Consider the following 22,925-nt stretch of genomic DNA (forward strand, 5'->3'; position numbering starts at 1 on the left):
ACGGATTAGCCCCTAAACTCCCCCTCTTTTCCTTATATATATATATATATATATATATATATATATATATATATATATATATATATATCCTCCCTAGTCTAAATATGGTCCAAACCCTAAAACTAGGTCATTTGCGCCCCCTCAGCCGCCGCCACACTCCACCAAATCCCCATCGGGATCTTCCCCAATCCAGTTCCTCCTCGTTTTCCTCTCCTTCCAGATCCAACCAGTGGCCCCGACCAACTCCCTTGATCTCCGCCGTCGCCCAACCACAGCAAAGCTGCGCCTCCTTCCCTGCCCTCATATCTCTTCGTCGTCTCTTTCGGTCTCTCTCGCTCTCTCTCAAATTCTCTCTCTCTTGCCAGGTACAGGAGCAACAGGAGGTCGCCCCTGCTGCGATGGCCACCGTTTCCGTCGCTGTCTCAGGACCCGCCATGGAGGACCCCGTCGCCCGCCAAGTACCTCGCCGGAGTACCCAACCACGTCCAGGACCAGGTCGCCCCTCTCCCTGCTCTTCCACTCTCCGTTTCCTTCCCTGGCTTCTCTCCTCTCTACCTCACCCCTCGTTCTCTCCCTGTACCAGGTACAGGAGTTCACCTGCAACCCCGCCGGCGTCAAGGAGAAGCTCCGTTGCCGGAGCGCTGCCGCCGGTGGCCACCTCCATCAGGGATGCCATGGACGCCCGCCCTGCAGGAGCTTCGTCCGTTCCTCTACCTCGCTGCAGTCGCCCTCTTCTGCGACGAGCACCGCGCGCCGCCGTGTTTATTCTGCAAGGCCAGCTCCACCGAGCCGAAGAGCATCCTCACGCTGCTGGAGCCGTCTCCGCTTCGATTCGGCAGAGAACGGTACCCCGACGACCTCCACCGCCCAGATCCGGCCATCTCCGGCGCCTACTCGTTGGTTCCCGCCAACCCCGTCGCTAGAACCTCCCCGACGCCGTCTGCTGCATCGCCGTGAACCTGCCACTATTTCTGTTGCGCGTTCTTCAGTAACGAGCAGAGCACCTCGCCTCGTCCCTGCGTTGACCCGCACACTACTCGCTGGACCGCGCCTCCCCTCCTCGATTCGATCCAGCCAACGCTAGGCCTCCCTCCTCCCACCGACTGGGCCAGGCCCAGGGTGAGCAGCCCCGAGCGCCCCCTCCTCTTGATTTTTTTTCTCTTATTGGGCTGCCCAATTTCGGCCCATGCGTGTTTTTTTCCTGTTGTGTTTTCTTTTTCTTTTATCCCAGAGATTGCAGAATTGCAGAAAAACCCTCAAACTTCATGCATATCATATACCTCAAACTGTGCATCATATGGAAAAACTTTATATATGAAATATGCTCAGAATTGCATCTAGTTTCATAATATGCAACTTTCATCCATGTTTAAAATGCTGTTTGTTTAAATTTGTTTAAATAACTGGCTAAAATGCTTTATTTCATAACTAAATAACCGTGGCTCCGAATTAAATAATCTTTATATGTAAATGGGGTAGAAAAATGCCTAGATTTACATAGTAGCCTCATATTGCATGTTTAACAACTCTAAAATAATGTTTAGGGCAGAACAGTACCAAACCTTAAATTATGCATATGAGGATTTTCCAAAATTGTTGTTCGTTCCTTCCGGCCTCATTTAAACTTGCCTAGATAGGTAGTTTTGTTGTGGTTCACCTCTTGCCATGTTAATCAACATTTAATCTTGTTGGGTACATAAACGAGAGAGAACTAAATAAGTCATGTGGTGTTTTCTTCAGTATGCAACTCCGTTGCATAATGAGCTCCACTTAATTTGTAGAATTGCTTGTGCACTTTGCCATGCCATGCTTCATTAAACCGAACATGCATCATACTTGATTGTGCATCATGCCATGTTGATGTGTTGGTTGTTTACTATGTTGTTTGCTCCTTTCCGGTGTTGCTTCTTCGGGTTGGTTCCGATAACGTCGCGTTTGTGAGGACCCGTTTGACTACGCCCATTTGTCTTCTTCATGGACTCGTTCTTCTTCCTTGCGGGATTTCAGGCAAGATGACCATACCCTCGAAATCACTTCTATCTTTGCTTGCTTAGTTGCTCTCTCTTTTGCTATGCCTATGCTGCGATACCTACCACTTGCTTATCATGCCACCCATATTGTTGAACCAAGCCTCTAACCCTCCTTGTCCTAGCAAACCGTTGATTGGCTATGTTACCGCTTTGCTCAGCCCCTCTTATAGCGTTGTTAGTTGCAGGTGAAGATTGAAGTTTGTTCCTTGTTGGAACATGGAGATGTTGTTCCTTGTTGGAACATGTTTACTTGTTGGGATATCACATTATATCTTATTTAATTAATGCATCTATATACTTGGTAAAGGGTGGAAGGCTCGGCCTTATGCCTGGTGTTTTGTTCCACTCTTGCCGCCCTAGTTTTCCGTCATATCGGTGTTATGTTCCCGGATTTTGCGTTCCTTACACGGTTGGGTGATAATGGGAACCCCTTGATAGTTCGCCTTGATTAAAGCTTTTCCAGCAATGCCCAACATTGGTTTTACCATTCGCCGCCTAGCCTTTTTTCTTTTCCCTTGGGGGTCGCGCGCCCAAGGGTCATCATTATTTTACGCCCCCCGGGTCAGTGCTCCTCTGAGTGTTGGTCCAACCAAGCGATGTCCGGGGCTACCAGGGGCAACTCTGGGCTGGCCTACCCGACGTCTGGCTCATCTGAGTGTGCCCTGAGAACGAGATATGTGCAGCTCCTATCGGGATTTGTCGGCACATTCGGGCGGTGTTGCTGGATTTATTTTAACCTGTCGAAGTGTCTTGAAGAACCGGGATACCGAGTCTGATCGAAACGTCTCGGGAGGAGGTCTATTCCTTTGTTGACCGTGAGAGCTTGTCATGGGCTAAGTTGGGACACCCCTGCAGGGATTTGAACTTTCGAAAGTCGTGCCCGCGGTTATGGGCAGATGGGAATTTGTTAATGTCTGGTTGTAGAAATCCTGAAGTTGACCTTAATTAAAATGAATCAACAGCGTGTGTTACCGTGATGGTCTCTTTCCGGCGGAGTCCGGGAAGTGAACACGGTGTTGGAGTTATGCTTGACGTAGGTTTCTATAGGATCACTTCTTGATCATTTTATCGACCGTGCTTTGCCTTCTCTTCTCGCTCTCATTTGCATATGTTTAGCCACCATATATGCTAGTCGCTTGCTGCAGCTCCACCTCATACTTTTACCCTACCCATAAGCTTAAATAGTCTTGATCGCGAGGGTGCGAGATTGTTGAGTCCCCGTGGCTCACAGATACTTCCAAAACCAGCTTGCAAGTGCCGATGAGTCTGTGCAGTCGACGCAACCAAGCTCAAGGAGGAGCTCGATGAAGATCTTGGCCTTTGTGTTGTTTCGTTCTAGTTGATCAGTAGTGGAGCCCAGTTGGGGTCGATCGGGGACCATGTCGCATTTGGGGTTCTTCTTTTATTTTGGTTCCGTAGTCGGACCTTGTTTGTATCTGGATGATGTAATGTTTTATTCATGTATTGTGTGAAGTGGCGATTGTAAGCCAACTATGTATCTCTTTTCCCTTATGTATTACATGGGTTTGTGTGAAGATTACCTCACTTGCGACATTGCTTTCAATGCGGTTATGCCTCTAAGTCGTGCTTCGACACGTGGGAGATATAGCCACATCGAGGGCGTTACAATCCACCACAGGCTCCCTGCTCCGGGACAGGTTATTCCGACCCCCAGATCTGGCGAGAGGGTTGTATTTATCTCTCACTTCCTCCAAGGGCTAGGGTTCATCTCCACCCTTTTGTCCGGGGGCTAATGTTTTATTACGGACTAGATTTTCACGATCTAGCTCCGGATTCTTTCCTTCTTGTCTTGGCATTTATTTTCACGTGTGATGCCTTCCTCCGAATCCCCCCATACTTCGGCTTATGGCTCAAGACCTTTGGTGTGAAGCCAAAGATAGTCGAAGGGGAACAAGTGGGGTGTGGTGGTGTTGTAGTAAGCCAGCTTACCTACACTCCCTGGCCAAAAGGCTCTTTCACCGAAGCTTCCAATCAATGACAGCGAGAGTGGTTTTATGTTACGGAACCCCGTAGCACCAAGTGGGCAGCTACACCTGCGTTCTGCTCTGGCCCTCCATTATAGCTTGCATCATGGGTCAATAAGGGCTAGACCGGGGATTAGTTGATGAAGTTCGGACTCTACAGAGCCGCATCCGAACCCTCCTCGAGAGGGACATCGGTCTTGTCAATGTGATTCAAGTAATGCTGGTCTGCCGAATCCTGCCATGCCAGCGTAGGCTTCTCCTCATGTGGGAGTTTAATCCGGAAGGGCCACGAACCCTCCAACACTTCTTCGGTGGTACGCACAAAGGGATGTGGAAGATGTTTTTTGGGAAACAAAAACATTGGCCGGACACCTCCGAAGACGTCGGCCTTGACTGTAACCGTCCAAACACCCCGGTAAGCACTTGTCTTTCAAACACTCTGTAGTTAAGTATATCGTGATATGTTACCGAGCACACTATCTTCTTTCAGGGATGGATAAAGAAAGCGGAACTAATTAGGTGTTCTCCCCCCTTCCCGAAGCCTCAGCAGATCCCGTATTAACAAGGATGCTGGCCCCGGCACCATACCAGATGTCTGCGAAGGAGGACAAGGCGGGGAGCGGGAGGACCAAAGAAGGCCTCCATCCTGAAAATATTTTAGACACCGTGTCCGGGGAGATAAAAATCCCATCACCCAAAGGCAAAAGTAAAGGGGAAGCCAGCATTCATTCCCCCTATGGAAAGAAAAGGGCCGTCTCCGAAGATTGGGAATAAAAGGCTCCCAAGCGAGGCAAGGTGCCCCTGTCAGGCGGCTCGGGCTTGAAGGACGACATTATCACGCAGTCCTCCAGCGAGGCCAAGCCTAAATCATAAGCAAACAAGGGCGTTTTACACATACCCCGTTCCTCCCCTGTGACCAGGGTAATATCTAAAATGTATGTTTTTTGTAGCTCGACACACAATTTTTCTCAACAATCATCTTCCTCGAGAGACCTTCTCCCCGAGATGATGGAAAGTGAGACGCCTCCACCAGTCTCCTCACCTAATAAGGCAGATGACCTCGAGGTGTCGTCTCGGAGGGTCTCTTATGATCCGCAAGTGATGCGAGGGGTGACAAAAATACGAACCGAAGACGATACTTCGGTAGCCCATGTTCCGGGGACCAACAACAAAGGCCCCAGACTGTCCAGCATTCAGCCGGAGACAATTCTAGGGGCGAATGAACGGATCGCTTTGAAGGGAGGCTGTGCTGCTACGGCTGCTTCCGGAGACCCATAAACGCCGAATATATTGATGAACATGTTGCGACAGGCATCCGTCTCCGAAGACCATCGTACCTTGATGAGTACGGTGGTTAAAAAGGTCCTGTCCGCGAAAAGCGGATTAAATGAAGCCTTCACGAGCCTGCTAAGAGGTTTCGAGGTTTGTGCTGTAATGCTTTCAATTTTGTTTTATTCACAAAATACTCCTATGTATAGATAGTAGCCCCTGAGACTCTAATAGGCACCCCTAAGGGAGGCAATCAGAGGATCAAAAATATTTATCCAGGAAATAATATGAGTACTTGGAACACAAGCTATTACTTCCCCTACAACTGCCCGATCAGCGGAGGTTGCGGATCTGCAGCGGAAGATTGATGAAGCGGACGATGACATCACACTGATCAACAAGCGTCTTGACGAGGCGCAAGGTATGTTTTTGGGTTAGCCAGTATATTTATGCGCGATAACATGAGCATGAAGCTGGAATTGTATTCTCAAACATGCGTAACTACAGATGGTGCTGCTGCGGTGGAGGCCCTTCGGGCTGAGCTTGTCCTTGCCAAGGAGCAAACCCGGATGAGTAATCTGGCTGCCCATAAGGCGGCTGAAGAGATAAAAACCGAACAGGTTGTTCGGCGCCAATGTGAGGAAAGAATTACTACCATGGCGCGCAAGCTGGAGGAGACCAACGTCCGGTGCGAATTCCTTGAGAAGGATAACAAGGCCAGAACAGCCGATCTCGACAAGGCCTTACAAGCAGTGAAAGAAGCACGGTCTGAGTCTAGAGCGGCTCGGGAAGAGAATCGGCAAGCTGGGGAGATTGCGGCTGGTAAGCCTTTCTTATTACAGACAAAGTTTGGCGACCCGAAGTATTCCCCGCTTAACTAAATGTGGAGTTCTCCAGACCCCTTTTTAGACCTGCCGAAGAGTGCCTCCGATGCCACAAAGAAGATTTTTTGGTCACAGTTCGGCACGCCAATGCGTCAGTTGTTACTAAATGAACACATGGCCCAGTGGGCCGAGCTCCACAGGATATCTAGTTCCGCCATAAAGGACATTCTAGTCCAGCTGTGGCCTACGGAGCCCATTCCGAATAGTTACTTCGGCTTGGTGTAGAGGCTTGTGGATGCGGTGCCGCGTATCGATGCCGTTAAGCGTTCAACGTGCATTGAACGTGCACGGATGGCTTTTGCCCGTGTCAAAACATACTAGGCCAAGATGAAGGCCACTGACGTTGCAGTGAGGAGTACCACCAAGGGTAAGGACCATCATGCACCCAAACATTATTTCGAGGACATCTTAGAGGGTGCCCCCTTGATAGAGGGTCAGTGCTTGAAAGATATGATATTTGAATGAAATGTATTGAATTGCAAGAGACAATATGATGATAATATTATGATTTTTGCTTAAAAGCTTTTGGTTCCTCCTGTGCAGCCGTTTTCGCATAATCTGAAAGTTTTCCAGTCGTCGGCTTCAGCCCCCACGTGGGAAATACGGGGGTGTTCGGAAAAGCGCATGATCACTCTTAACCCAACGTCTTGGTCCATGAAGGAGGTGTCAATGCAGTGAACGAGGCAATCAGACTATAGGGCGTTAACACTTTCACTTAGCCATAGGAGTTTTATGGTGGGTTTATGATATAAACCCTGGTATGTACGTTGTTATCCCAATGTGGTGCGTTCACATGTATGACCTAAAGAAAGGTCCTTCATGTAATACGGAGGGAATCGCGAAAGATTTTGATAAGTCGTCGAGTGGTTGACCAGCTCTCGCCGCATCATGACAGTCAGTTTTCGGCTTTCTCTATTGATGTGCTCACTTGGGTAAACCAGGGCACAATCGCAGTAGTTCTCCCTTTACTACCTTAACCGATAGATCGGAATGTAAGGTAACAAGAACAGGAGCCGGGCAACCCAACTGTTGACCCAAGACATGATTCGGAGCTGATCCATATAAGGCCAAAACTCACGACGCCAAAGTATGCTATAAAACTGTTCAGACTTATTGGCAGTTTAATTTGTTCCCATATCAAGCCCCTGGCGGGGCATGTGAAATAAGAGAAAATTACAGTTTTTTGGAGAAAAGTGAATATAGATTATATTCACTAGAACTTGAATGACATGCCAATCATTGTTTTGTATATAATAATGCCATGACCATGGCTATTTGACATGCCAAGGGTCAACGGCTGAGGTAGAAGGCACCTTACAGGCTCGCAAAATAGAGAGTACGGTCAAAAAAAGCTGTTTTGGACCTCCTGCCACACGTCTGCGCCGCCTTTCCTCGATGAAGGGGCTCCTTCAAGGGAGTAACTTTTGGATGAATGTACAAACCAGAACTCCGAAGGAGTCAGTGAGATGACTAGCCTACGATTCGCCTATGGTAAAGTATAATGAAAAAAACAAAAAGTGGTCAGAAAAGAATTGAAAAGAACGATGAGGGAGTCCTGGACTAAGGGGTCCTCGGGCGTCCGACCTATTGGATATGGGCCGGACTGATGGGTCGTGAAGATACGAAGACCGAAGACTCTACCCGTGTCCGGATGGGACTCTCCTTGGTGTGGAAGGCAAGCTTGGTGACCAAATATAAATATTGCTTTCTCTGTAACTGACCTTGTGTAACCCTAGATCCCTCCCGTGTCTATATAAACCAGAGGGCTGGGTCCGTACATAGATCTGAATCCTCATAATCATAGCCAGGCTAGACTTTCAGGGTTTAGCCATTACGATCTCGTGTTAGATCAACTCTTGTAATACTCATATTCATCAAGATCAATCAAGCAGGAAGTAGGGTATTACCCCCATAGAGAGGGCCTGAACCTGGGTAAACATTGTGTCCCCCGTCTCCTGTTACCATCAATCCTAGACGCACAGTTCGGGACCCCCTACTTGAGATCCGCCGGTTTTGACACCGAGATTGGTGCTTTCATTGAGAGTTCCACTGTGCCTTCGAAAGATAAGATCGATGGCTCGCCTTGTTCTCAAGGATAACGTCACCTCCGGAGGAACACTGGCCCTAGGCCAAACCCTCCGGCTTGGCGGCTTCATTATGACCGCCCGTTCGGCCACTAAGCCGACGATGGCTTCTTGGGTCATCAAAAATCCCCTTCATGTTCACTATAAGTACTCCAAACAGATGGATCCGGCAGAGCTGTCGTCTTTAAACGAGCTCCTAGATCGCATCGCCACCTTGGGGGCCACCACGGACTATGATCGGATTGGGCTTAAACCCGACCAGATAGAAATTAGAACTCCGCCGATTAGCCATCAAGTAGCGGTAGTAGAGGAGCAAGATGACAACTCTTCCTCTATATTAAGGAAGAACTACATGCGGATCTCCGAACTTGAAGAGCCGGATACCTACCTGTAGAAAGACATGTCCTGTCCCCCGAACATAGAATCGGATGAGAAGCCCAAACAATCAGCTGACATCCTCGAGCCTGAACTACTAAATCTGGAGATTCTTCAAACTCTGGATCCCAGTTTGGGTCAGGGTTCGGACTTCAATCCACCCACCCACCCAGACATAAGCACTCTCAGGGGCATACGACAACATTATAAGGAAACGGCCCACCACTTCTGGGCCAGATTCCTCCTTGTCAAAGATAAGATCGAAGATTGAGACGATGAAGACGCGATTACAGCATTCCGCAGTAATTGCACGGATGAAGGAATCCTCAATGACATCAACCTTCGTCACATATCACGGTTCGCAGACTTGGCGACCATAGTATACAAGTACTGCGCAATGGAAATCGCCTGGAAAACTCAGGCAGCCTGCTGGGAACCACCGGTTTCCACCCAATCCCTTGTTCGGGTGAAAAGGACGCACCCTAGTGGCACGCCCGGCCCGAGGACAAAGAAATACAAGCCCATTACGAGACGCAGAATGGTCCTGTAAGGATTGCTCGATGGACTATGCAAGCTACACACAACATCGGACACTATACCAACTCATAGCCTTAGAGCATGTTCGATACTCCGGCAGGTGGCCAAGAGCGGCGAGGATATCCTCACCAAAAATAACCCAGAGCAATATCCTCCAGAAGACGACGACCCCAGAGTACTAACGGTCTTCGAGACTTTCGACTCAAACAGTAAGCGTAAAAGGGCACTCCGCTACCTTGACGAAGTCTGCCAAATCGCCGCAACAAACTCTTGGAACGATATAGCCATAACTTTCAATGATAAGGACGAACCAAAAGTCAGGACAATCCGGGCACCAGCCGCTTTGGTCCTCAGTCCGATCGTGGATGGCTTTCATCTCACCAAGGTTCTCATGGACGGCGACAGCGGACTAAACCTCATTTACAAGGACACACTCAGCAAAATGGAAATAGACAGGAGCCGCATCAAGCAAAGTAGCACGACCTTCCGAGGAATTATTCCTAGTCGGGAGGCGCGATGCGCGGGAAAAATCACCCTCGATGTAGTATTCGGCACACCGGAGAACTATTGAACCGAAGAACTAACCTTCCAAGTGGCCCCTTTCAACAACGGATATCACGCCCTATTGGGGCGAGATGCATTCACACGCTTCCAGGCTATACCTCACTATGGGTATATGAAGCTCAAGATGCCGGGGCCCAACGGCATAATCACTCTTGCTAGTGATCCAGACATATCACTCCGCGCCGAAAACAAAACCGCATCACTGGCCCTTGAGGCATTATCTGAAGCCCTTGCGGCCGAAGAATTAACCGCATTACGCTCCATGGTGGATAAGGACGACGTAATCTTGGACAAACAACCCAAATCCACCTCCTTCAAACCAGCAGAAGAAATAGTCAAATTCCATGTCCATCCAACGGACCGCAAGAAGACAGTATCTATCGGGGCACAATTAGACCCAACGGTCGACATCGCGCTATGAGAACTTCGGCGTGAAAATTGGGATATATTTGCCTGGCATCCTTCTGATATGCCAAGAATCCCACGTAGATTGGCCGAACACAGCCTCAACATATTGAAGGGATATAAACCGGCCAAACAAACACCGCTGGATTTTTTCGAACCCAAAAGTCAAGCGATGGGGGAGGAGCTAGCCAAGCTAATCGTGGCCGGATTCATTAGAGAAATAAGACACCCGGACTAGCTGGCAAACTTGGTGATGGTGCCAAAGAAGGATAAATCCTAGCGCCTGTGCGTCAATTTTAAAGACCTCAATAAGGCCTGCCCTAAGGATCCCTTCCCCCTACCCCGCATTGACCAGATTATCGATGCCACCACAGGACATGATTCGCTATGCTTCCTTGACGCATATTTTGGATACCATCAGATCAAAATGAAGGAGTCCGATCAAGCCGCAACGACATTCATTACCCCATACGGGCCATTCTTCTTCAACACCATGCCCTTCGGGATCAAAAACGCTGGGTCCACCTACCAACGCATGATTCATACATGCCTGGAGAAACAGATCGCCAAGACGGTTGAAGCATACGTGGACGACGTTGTCATTAAAACTAGGCACGTCAACTCACTAATAGATGATTTACGTCTCACATTCGACAACCTCTGTACATATGACATCAAGATTAATCCGGAAAAGTGTGTTTTTGGCATTTCTACTAGAAAGCTGCTGGGCTTCATCATTTCCAATAGAGGAATTTAAGAAAATCCAGCCAAAATCCAAGCCTTGTCACAATTGGCCACACCAACTGACCTTAAACAGGTCCAAAAACTCGCTGGGTGCGTGGCAGCTTTAAGCCGCTTTATCTCTAGATTGGGGGGAAAGGCATTGTCATTGTATCGCCTCCTCCGGCACACCAATCACTTCGAGTGGATGGATGCGGTAACAGCCGGACTGGAAGAAATAAAAACCCTTCTCGCGAGCAATCCAATCCTGGCCGCACCAAACGTCGGCGAACCCATGTTATTATACATATCGGCAACACACCAGGTGGTGGGCGCCATGCTCGTCGTGGAACGAGACCAGGACGGTCACAAAATCCCATTCAGAAGCCGGTATATTACGTATCCACCGTTCTCACACCATGCAAATCCCGGTACCCTCATTATCAAAAGATAGCATACGCGGTCTTCATGGTATCCCGGAAGCTACGACACTACTTCCAAGAATGTTCTATCACGGTGGCTTCCGAAGTACCACTCAATGATATAATAAACAACCGCGATGCTACGGGCCGGATAGCCAAATGGGCCATTGAGCTCCTTCCATTCGACATAACATACAAACCGCGCCGAGCCATCAAATCTCAAGTACTGGCGGACTTCTTCGCCGAATGGACAGAGGCCGAACTCCCTAAAGAGTACGGCACCTATTCCAACTGGGTTATGTATTTTGATGGTTCCAAAATGCTGGTAGGATTAGGAGCGGGCGTCATTTTAATGTCCTCCACCAGAGACGTGGTCCGGTATGTACTCCAAATATTATACACAGACTCCAATAATGCAGCCGAATACGAGGCCTTATTACATGGTCTCTGGATGGCTGTCTCTATGGGCATACAACGCCTGGAAGTGCGTGGGGACTCAAACCTTGCAATATCTCAAATAAATGGAGATTTTGATGCCAAATATCCGAAGATGGCAGCTTACCGCAATGGTGTCCTAAAAATGTCGACTCGATTCGAGGGGCTTGAGTTTCATCACGTGGCTCGAGAAAGTAATCAAGTGGCGGACATCCTCGCTGGCATTGGCGCCAAGCGCGACCCCGTCCCACCTAATATCTTTATGGAAAGACTCTTTAAGCCGTCCGTGGTGTGGCAAGGGGAGAGCAGTAACACCAATCCGGATCCGAACACAATCCCTGCCTCCGAACACAACGGCATAATCAGGGGCTCGACCACCGAAATAACACCATCGGCCCACCTAATCATGGTAGTCATTGCCCTATGGACCGAACCCTTCTTGGCCTACCTTAATAGGAAAGAACTCCCAGAGGACCAGAACGGGGCTTGCTGCATTTTTCGGCGCTCGAAGGCCTACAAGGTTCATGAGGGAGAGATCTACAAGAAAAGAGCGACTAGAGTTCTTCAAAGATGTATCTCCGAAGAAGAGGGGCGGCAGCTCTTGGCTGAAATTCATGCCGGACTCGGCGGGCACCACGCTGCAGCTCGGGCCCTTGTAAGCAAGGCCTTCCGTATAGGTTTTTACTGGCCGACGGCCCGACCAGATGCACATGACCTTGTCCAACGTTGCATTGGATGCCAGCTATTCGCCAACCAAAGCCACATGCCCCCCACCACTCTACAAACAATCCCCATCACTTGGCCTTTCGCGGTCTGGGGGCTCGATATGGTGGGACCCCTTAAAGGAGGAAGCCATAAGAGAAAGTACCTACTAGTCATGGTGGATAAATTCACTAAGTGGATAGAAGCCAAACAAGTCAAAACGGCTGAGGCGGGGCCATTAATAGACTTCATATCCGGCGTGGTGCACTGTTATGGTGTTCCACACAGCATCATCACCTATAACGGCTCCAATTTCACAGCCGATGAGGTGAAAACTTGGTGTGCTAATCTGGGTATTAAGCTCGATTACGCCTCTGTCTATCACCAACAAACAAACGGTCAAGTCGAACGGGCTAATGGTCTTATTATGAGCGGCATCAAACCTAGACTAGTGCGGTCTTTGAAAGAAGCAGACAAGCACTGGGTTGAGGAGCTTGACTCCGTACTCTGGGGGTTGCGGATCATGCCCAACCGCACTACTAGATATACACCTTTCTTCATGGTGTATGGTGTGGAAGCTGTAATGCCTTGCGATATTATCCACGACTCACCTTGAGTGCGCATGTACGAAGAGAGAGAGAGAGGCCGAGCTTGATTGGCAGGACAGCCTAGATACCCTGGAGGAGGAGCACGATGTTGCAAAAGCCCGTTCCGCATTTTATCAACAACAGGCCCGCAGATACCAAAGTAGAGAAGTACGGGCCAAAACTTATAATCTCGGCGAACTCATCCTATGCTTGCCGAAGAAAAAGGACAAACTCAAGACCAAGTGGGAGGGTCCCTTCATAATTGATGAGGTTCTCACGGGAGGAGCATACCGCCTGCGCGCCGCATCAGACAATCGCCTATAGCCGAACCCCTGGAACGCGGCCAGACTCTGAAGATTCTATGCCTAGCACCGAACTTTGTGTTTTTCTCCTTCTCCCTGTTATCTCCTTTATTTCTTCCTCTCTTTTCATTTTATCTTTTTTCTAGAACTTAAACTCTTTCGCACAGCTAAACCGTGCACCTGTGATGTACACATTCTTGAGCATGTGCGTCCACTATACTTGGGGCTTCCCGGACAGAAGCTTATTTTCCGAGCATCAAGCTCATCACATATGTGTTTCTTCTCATATGTACCTTTTCTTTTTTTCGCCATTATATGCATCGATATGAATTATGTTTTGGCCAAGCTGGGTTGCCTAGCTCCTGTGCTTATGCCCTACGTTCCCGTTAGTTCGGCTAGGGCATAAAGGGAGCACCTCTGCGATTGTTACTGCCGGGTCATCCGGATGTGTACCTCAGACTGGGAGAAGCCGAAAGCTAGTGTTCTTAAGAGCATACTCGGTCGACGGACTAAAGATGCTTTATATTCCTTCCATTATGAACCCCCAGATAATTTCCTATAATGTAATGTTATCAATCATAGTTCAGACATGCATTTTAATGCATGCACACCTAGGGAAAGGAACCCCTAACGGAACAATTCTCCCTGGAAGATGTTTCTTACAATCATAATGTAATATAACTTAACAAGCCGGATACACATTGTCTATTCAAGCAACTATGACCCCTATGCCTGGTTCCCACGCATACCCAGGTCTATTTTACCGCTAAGGTATTCGGAAACATCTGCACCTTCGGGTCCAGAGGTTGAAGTGAAAAGGTCCGTCATGACAATTGTTTTTATAATACAGCTAGAGTCACATATGTCAAGGAAAGTACATAGTCACTAGGACTCAAAAATTTCCTCCTCTATACTGTCCAGCAGGTGGTCTGACTTACAATCCTGGTGGGAATACTTGGCGGCTACTTCTACTTGGTCATATACCAAATTAACAGGAACTTCTTATCCATCTGACCCTAGAGGTCCGACCCGAGCCATATGATTCGGATCAAGCTTGGTATACCATGTTTTCACCATGGCCCAGGCTTCCCGTGCACCTTATGGACATGCCGATATCTTCCATAGTCGAAAGCGCCACTGCGCTCCCTTGAATAACTGTCTCAGCTCCTGCGACAGCTCTTGTAGCAGATCGCGCGACGATCCGGACATCTCCTATTCGGGACGACCAGTCAGCATACCTGCAGATATAACTCTATCAGCACCTTCTACCTCCGAATTATTCGAAGGTAAGTTCGACCACATACTGAATATACCACCTCGCAGCCTTTTATTCTCCATTACGGAGTCCGCCAGCTAGGCTCGTACATCTTTCAGTTCTTCGCCCAGTTGGGTATTCGAATCCCGGAGCTTGTTTTTCTCTACAACGAGCATTGCTAACACAGGCTCACCCGCGGCTAGCAGTTTTTTGGATCCTCGTTCTCTGCTTCGAGCGGCTTGTAGTTGTTCTTGCAGTTGACCTAATGATCCAATTAAGAGGTAAGCAACCATGTTGCCATTATCGGTATACCATTATGTTTTCTCAATGGAGGGAAACATTACCAGGAGATGCCTTCTTACATTTCTCCAGTTCGGCATTGGTAGCATTTAGCTGGCTCCGACACTTTTCCAGCTCCTGAGATAATAGGCCGTTCTTCTCCATAAGCACCTCGTTATACATTGATCCTTAAATCAGTTGTTTCAACTACTTTAAGTCTCGGGGGCTACTGGTGTATGATTATTAAATCTACGCTTACCCGCATATCTCTCAGATGCTGGTCTGTGGCTCGGACAAGCCCATCCCGAGCAGCTTGGATGTATGCATCAGCCGAATTAAAGGCATTAAATGCCTCTTTTGAAAAACCAGGGTTACGAAAAATGGCCCTCCAACGACGATGATTCATAGCGCTCTCCACTTCAGAGTTCGTGACCGACATGCCGTCCGAATCCTCTGTGGAAGGACAATTTGGCGCCACTCCTGTATCAGTCCCCATCCTTTGGGCAGGGTCCAGAACCTGACTAGTGGAGGCTCATCCGGTCGGATCCCCGGGCACAGTCCGGCAGATACTTTTCCTGATAGGATACGGCGAATGGCATTACAATTTGATGTGACGATCAGAAATGATATTCTTGAGAATAATAGCCTTACCTCTTTGGCGAGGGTTCTGCCGTGTTATCATTTGCTTTCCTCTTCAAAGATGTGCCAGGCATGGACGCTGCTCTCCTCGGAGATGCTTCCGGTGCACATTGCGGTGCTGAGCGCCTCCCCTTTGGAACACGGAACAGTGTGGTGGGTGAGGCATAGTAAGGGAACTCTTTCGAAGAAAGTGTCTTTTGAATTACTTACATGCGAAGCAGGAAGGAGGCCGGGGTAATCGGCAATGATAGGTACATCCATGCCGTCATAGCTCGTCTGATAGAATACACCATCCTCGAGCTCCATAAATATGTCCGGAGTTTCTTCATATCCGGGGTCAAGATCCCGATTGCGATTCTCCGGCTGAGGAGCAGGGTCATGGATCCCCTCGACAGCCTTTCGCCATTCCTGTCATGAGTGGATAGGATACTCCCTGTCAAAGATAATTCAGGGAGAGGAGTAACATAGTGGAGTCAGAGCTTATCCAACTAGGAGGATTATACATGGAAAATCCGTCTCGGTATTGGAGACGGGTGAACTCCTCCTTCTTGCCTTTATATAGTTTGGCCAATATTTTAGCCAGAGCGGCGCGGGTCTTTTGACACTTCCGACCGCAACATGAGGTGTCGTCTTCCCCATTATAGTGCCACATGGGTTGCCCTCTGTATTGGAGTGGCCGGACCCCCCGAGCTATGGAGATCGCCATTACCTCGACTATTGACAATCCGGACTAGGCGACCATCTTAATCCCCGCTTGAACCCCGCCATAGAAGGACGTCATCCCTGCTCGTACGGGGACCAAATCCGCGGGAAGAAGAAAGCCCTGTGTTTGAAGCTTCACCAGCTAACTGTGAGAAATAGAACATCTCTCCCAGTTCCCCTTTTCAGAGTTGTGGGGACGAGAGGAAGAGCTGGGAGCGCTAGCCATGTTCGGGTGGTTTTGCTCCGCAAGCTCTGAGGATTTTTTCCGTGGGATTTGGAAGGGATTTGAGATCTATTCTCTTTAAATAGGCACCTTTCTGGTGCGGTCAGGGTGGTATATGTAAAAATACCCCGACCTCTTGTATTCACCCGACGCGTGGATGCTAAAGTCAAGAAGGCACGGAAGCCGAGGGGTGCGACATTAAGTGAAGAGCCGAATACATTACTTTAAAGTCATAGGAGGAGGAACCCACCTTGCAATGCCGAAGACTATCTACACGCCGACCACCTCGTCATTCAAGTCTGGTTCGGGGGCTACTGAGGGAGTCCTAGACTAAGGGGTCCTCGGGCGTCCGACCTATTGAATATGGGCCGGACTGATGGGCCGTGAGGATATGAAGACCGAAGACTCTACCCGTGTCCGGATGGGACTCTCCTTGGCGTGGAAGGCAAGCTTGGCAACCAAATATGAATATTCCTTTCTCTGTAACTAACCTTGTGTAACCCTAGATCTCTCCCGTGTCTATATAAACTGGAGGGCTGGGTCCGTAGATAGATCCGAATCCTCATAATCATAGCCAGGCTAGACTTTTAGGGTTTAGCCATTACGATCTCATGGTAGATCAACTCTTGTAATACTCATATTCATCAAGATCAATCAAGTAGGAAGTAGGGTATTACCTCCCTAGAGAGGGCCCGAACCTGGGTAAACATTGTGTCCCCCGTCTCCTATTACCATCAATCTTAGACGCACAGTTCGGGACCCCCTACCCGAGATCCACCGGTTTTGACACAGACAAAGGGGGTTATAGAAGTACTTGTAGGCCCGTCCGTATTATGCCTCCGCCGATGCCCATGGTATTTTAAGTGCATAGTAATGTATGCGCGGTATAGATTACGTAGGTGTATGAGGTGGACGGCGGAGGCCGAACTGCTAGTCTAGCTCCATAATTGGTCGGTCCTGCTGAATGGAGACCGGCGGCTTAATGGCCAACAAGGTATGCGGCTTAATAAGGCCGACTTGTACTCTGGCTGGAGGGAACGTAGTATGATCCTCAGTCCGGAGGGAGTATGTCTCATGCTCCTCTGTAGGGGAGTGTGTCATGTATACCATGTTCACCATTTTTACCTCGAAGGGAAATTGCTTCTGACCCCTGGTATTTGTTTGGTGAATCTCTTCGTCATCGCTATCATTGGGCGGTCTTTTCCCCTTATATTCGGTGTTGAGCCTGTCGGCCTGTTTGAAGACCCAACAACTTCTGTTGGTGTGATTGGCTGGCTTATCGGGGTTGCCATGAATCTGGCAGGGTCGATCCAATATCTTATCTAAGGTGGATGGCTCGTCTCTATTTGCCTTAAATGGCTTTTTCCATTGACCGGGTTTGGGGCTGCTGAATCCAACATTGACTGTTGTGTCGCGTGTTCTTTCATTGTCATTGCGACGTTTGTGTTTGCTGCGTCGCGGTTTGCCATTGTCGTTTCGGACTTCAGAAGGGCCCGAATCGTTGGCGCTATTGCTTCTATGAGCCAGCCAGCTGTCTTCTCCCGCGCAAAAACGGGTCATCAGAGCGGTAAGGGCTGACATGGATTTTGGTTTTTCTTGACCGATGTGGCGGGCAAGCCACTCGTCCCGTACGCTGTGTTTGAAGGCTGCTAGGGCTTCCGCGTCCGGACAGTCGACGATTTGGTTCTTTTTAACTAAAAACTAGTCCAGAGCTTCCTGGCTGACTCTCCGGGCTGTTGGACTATATGGCTTAAGTCGTCAGCATCCGAAGGTCGAATATACATACCTTGGAAGTTATCAAGGAAGGCTTCTTCCAAGTCCTCCCAGCTGCCGATGCAATTTTCGGGCAGGCTCTTCAACCAGTGTCGGGCTGGTCCTTTGAATTTTAAGGGGAGGTATTTGATGGCATGAAGGTCATCGCCGTGGGCCATATGAATATGGAGAATGAAGTCTTTGATCCATACCGCGGGGTCTGTGGTTCCATCGTATGATTCTATATTCACGGGTTTGAACCCTTCTAGGAATTCATGTTCCATGACTTCGTCGGTGAAGCAACGAGGGTGTGCGGCGCCTCTATATCAGGCTGTATCGCGACGTAGCTCTGATGGAGTCCGTCTGTGGCTTTCAGCCCGCGCATGACTAGGTTTGTCACGTCCGAATAGATGGCTCTCGTCGCGTGTCGGGGCACGTCCTCACGATCCTTAGATCGATCTAGTATGTCCTGCTTTATTGTTCAGGTCCTGCCGAAGGTCATATGTATGACCGCGAGCTGGTTTACCTCTGCCTTTGCGATGAGGCAGGGCGGGCTGGTATTCGGCTTGAGTTGCCGTTTTGTCTCGACCATGTGGTGGTCGGTTAGCCGCATTGTGTGATGGTGGTATGTGTTCCGGCGCCTCTTCGTCGAACTGAGGTAGCAATTTGCGCTTCGGGTAGCTTTCGGCTGGGCACTTGAGGCCGTATTCTTCGGCTGCTAGGACATCGGTCCATTTTTCGTTGAGCAGATCTTGGTCAGCTTGAAGCTGATGCCGCTTCTTTTTCAGGCTCCTTGTAGTGGCTATTAGCTGGCACTTGAAGTGCTGCTGCTCAAGAGGTTCCTCGGGCACGATGAAATCCTTAGTGCCGAGGCTCGCCTCATCCTCGGAGAAGATAACTACCATCCTCCAAGTCTTCGTGCGTGGCTTGTTGACCAGGACTGACCTCCCCATCTTCCCGTTCATCCTGTTCAGTAGCTGCGTCAACGGGGTCTTCGTTGTCTTCGGCACCTTCCGGAGTGTTATCTTCTCATGTGCCGGTGTTGTTGTCTTTACTGCGGCATGACCTAGAGCGGCGCCGCTGACGCTGGTGCTTTTATTGTATCTCGGAAGGTTTATCCTCAGCTGGATCCTCCTTGTCATCACTGCTATTCTCCTTTGGTGCATCCACCATGTATACATCATACGAGGAAGTGGCCGTCCAGTATCCCGTGAACGACGGGTTCTGGGCCACTTCTTCTCGGGCATCGTCGTCCATACCGTCGATGTCGTCGAAGCAACAACCAAACATGTCGGTTAAGTCTTTGACAGTGGCTATGAAGTGGGCAATGGGTGGGAAGTGAAATTCTCCATCATCAGCCTCCGGTTCGAGCTGGATACAATCCGGATGTGAGCCTCCCGCTAAAGATAGTGCTCTTAACGAGTTTAGCACGTCGCCCACATGCGAGTGCCGGAAGATGTCCGTGGCGCTGAATTCGGCGAGCGATGACCGATCATGCTCGACATGCGCGGACGCACATAGTTCGGAACTTATAACCGGAAACGAGTCCGTAGCTCTGGTGACAAAGATGTTACTTGAAGTTAAGTCTGTGCACGGCTCCAATACCGTGGAGTCTGAGGCTTCTGTGGCGTTGTTGAGCTTCCCGTCTTCGGATGGCGTGATCTGCTCTAGATTTATGGCGGGAGCAGCTATAGGTATTATCTCCTGCGTGTGGACCAATGACAGATTTAGGTCATGTTCATTGTGGTGGCAGGGAGCGGCTGTCGTGGTCTCGAATCCATCGAAGATCAAGTCTCCACGGATATCTGCGACGTAGTTCAAGTTTCCACATCTGACCTGGTGGCCAGGGGCGTAGCTTTCGATCTGCTCCAAATGGCCAAGCGAGTTGGCCCGCACTGCGAAGCCTCCGAACACGAAGATCTGTCCGGGGAGGAAGACTTCTCCTTTGACAACATCGTTGTAGATGATTGAAGGAGCCATCAAACCTTTTGAGGACGGCACAGTGGAACTCTCAATGAAAGCACCAATGTCGGTGTCAAAACCGGCGGATCTCTAGTAGGGGGTCCCGAACTGTGCGTCTAGGATCGATGGTAACAGGAGACGGGGGACACAATGTTTACCCAGGTTCGGACCCTCTCTATGGAGGTAATACCCTACTTCCTGCTTGATTGATCTTGATGAATAAGAGTATTACAAGAGTAGATCTACCACGATATCATAATGGCTAAACCCTAGATGTCTAGCCTATATGATTATGATTGCCTCTATGGACTAAACCCTCCGGTTTATATAGACAGCGGAGGGGGCTAGGGTTGTACAAAGTCGGTTTACAGAGAACGGAATCTTCATATCCGCACGCCAAGCTTGCCATCCACGCAAAGGAGAGTCCCATCCGGACACGGGGGAAAGTCTTATATCTTGTATCTTCGCTGCCCATTAGTCCGGCCCATGTTACATAGTTCGGACAAATGAGGACCCCCTAATCCAGTACTCCCTCACAAGGCCTTCCCTCTATTCATCCACAACCCCATTTATTCTCCGGCGATGACAGCCTTACACCGCAGCCGAACAAGTGAACCCTCGTACTCCCCTCCGCTTGGGCATCCACCTGCCTCGTCTTCCCTGGATCCGCATCGTTCCCTACCTAGGCCTCGCCGTCATCTACCGCCTAGTTGCTCTCTGTGCGGCGTGGTCAATGAACGATAGCCATCGGAAGAGGACTGTACATGGTGAGGCTGACAGATCGACCCATTGGCTACATCTTCGCATGCAAGGAAGTGCCTTTACGCGCAAAAAAATGAATCCTCCCCTGACAGCTCGGACCCACCATCTATATCTTCGAACGGAGGGAAGTGCGTCCTGATCCTCCCTAACAGCTAGGACCCACCTGGTCGAAGCGTATGTAGCGTTGTCTGTCTGGTCACGGACGTGTATGTACATACTGGTTGATCGGTCTCTCTACAACGATGAACCGTGGCCGAGCAAGCAGTAGCACGTGTAGTAGTAGAGCCCCAGATGTAGCAGTTCAGGTAGTCCCTTCTAAACTTGTACATGTACGTACAGCCACATGCCAAAAAATAAGGCCACATATGTATATACGGGCGGGGTCTCGCACGCGTTGTCGCGCATGCGGATGGCGGCAACAACATCCTGTTCATCTAGAGCAAACCGGTTGGGTTGGAACGGAGGAAACAACGTTGTGTTCATCAGGAGGCAACCGACTGGGTCGAAATGTGTCTTGTTCAACGGGAGCCAACCGACTTGGAAGAAACAGCCGATACGAGGTCTGGTGTACCACAGAACGGAGGAAACGGCCTTATGTTCGACCGGCTACGGTCGAAACGGGATCCTGTTCATCGGGAGGGGTATGGTGTACTACAAAACAAACAAAACAAACTTCTGTTCGAGCTCCTATGGTTGAAACTGGTCCTGTTCATCGGGAGGGGTCTGGCATACCACAAAACGGGACTCCACAGGCTACTGTTCATCCACCGTTGACTTCCTCTAGCCTCCACCTGCTACTGTTTATCTACCGTGTCTTCCTCCTGCCTCCACCAACTACTATTCATCCAGCATCCACTAGCTACTTTTCAACCAGCCCTCCACTGGGTCCTGTTCATCCACCACCAACCGGCTTGGGTGTGTGGCAGCCTCCTTGGGGTCATGTTCATCCAGTGGCAACGACCTCTACTACCACGGGGTCTTGTTCATCCAACCCCCACCAGGAACTTTTCATCCAACCCCCAACAACAGTCACTATCCATCAAGAGGCAGGCTCGATCGGCTTCAGTTAGCAGCAGTAGCGAAGGAATCGCATGGGTTCAGTCAGCAACCAAGGGATCGATTGCTCTGCTTCAGTAACATAGCTAGTGTAATTGCTCAGGTTCAGTAAGTGAGCACCTCGCTCCGGTTCAGTTAGAGCCCAACGCCTCGCACACAAGCACGTACATGTATGAGAGAAAGGCGCAAACGTCCATGCATCGCTCGGCCCCAACCACCCCCCGTAACCGGGAACTCCTGAAAATTTTCCTCGCCCTCGCTTCTACCAGAATTTTTTCCTACATGGATGGCCCAAAGAATGTCATGCAGGTGCGTCCCCAACCCGCCTAGGATGAAAAGCCATTTTTCTATCATGAATTTTTTCATAGAAGTAGGAGCCCACCACATCTATGATGATACGTGGCTTTGTCACAATTATCATCATAGAAGTGTCATAACCACGACACAAAAAAGTTTTCGTTCGGGTCAAAGTGTCACAGATGTGTATTTTATTGTAGTGATAGTGGGAAACATAGCTCTCTCCGTATAAATCTTGTGAAGACCTCATATCTGCCAGGAAAAATAGCATGAAACAAGAACAAAGGATATTATCGTGATACGGTGGCCAAAACATTTAGGAGTTTGTATAATGATTTTTTACCGTAGACAATGAATAATCCAAGATAAAACATGGTATGGAGAGCACACGAGGGCCCCACAAGCTCGGGAGGCGCGCCCAAGCGGTAGGGTATGACTGCCAGGCTTGTCACCTTCTCGTGCGCTTTCCGGACTACTTATTATATTCAAATTTCCTTAAATAGTCCAAAATGGATTGAAATTCCTTTTATGGAACTTTTGGAGTCAGTTTACTTACCGCATCACATACCTACTACTTTTTCAGGGTTCTGGAGAGTTCTGAAAAGGTTCCTTTATGTACTCCTTCAGTGTTATGGAATGAATAATGTGTGTATCTATATTTATAGGTGTACCTGAGATATAATGCTTAATTCTTTGC

The sequence above is a fragment of the Triticum urartu genome, chromosome 4A, assembly GCF_056163025.1.
Source record: "Triticum urartu cultivar PI428250 chromosome 4A, HENAU_Tu73, whole genome shotgun sequence".
NCBI lineage: Eukaryota > Viridiplantae > Streptophyta > Magnoliopsida > Poales > Poaceae > Triticum > Triticum urartu.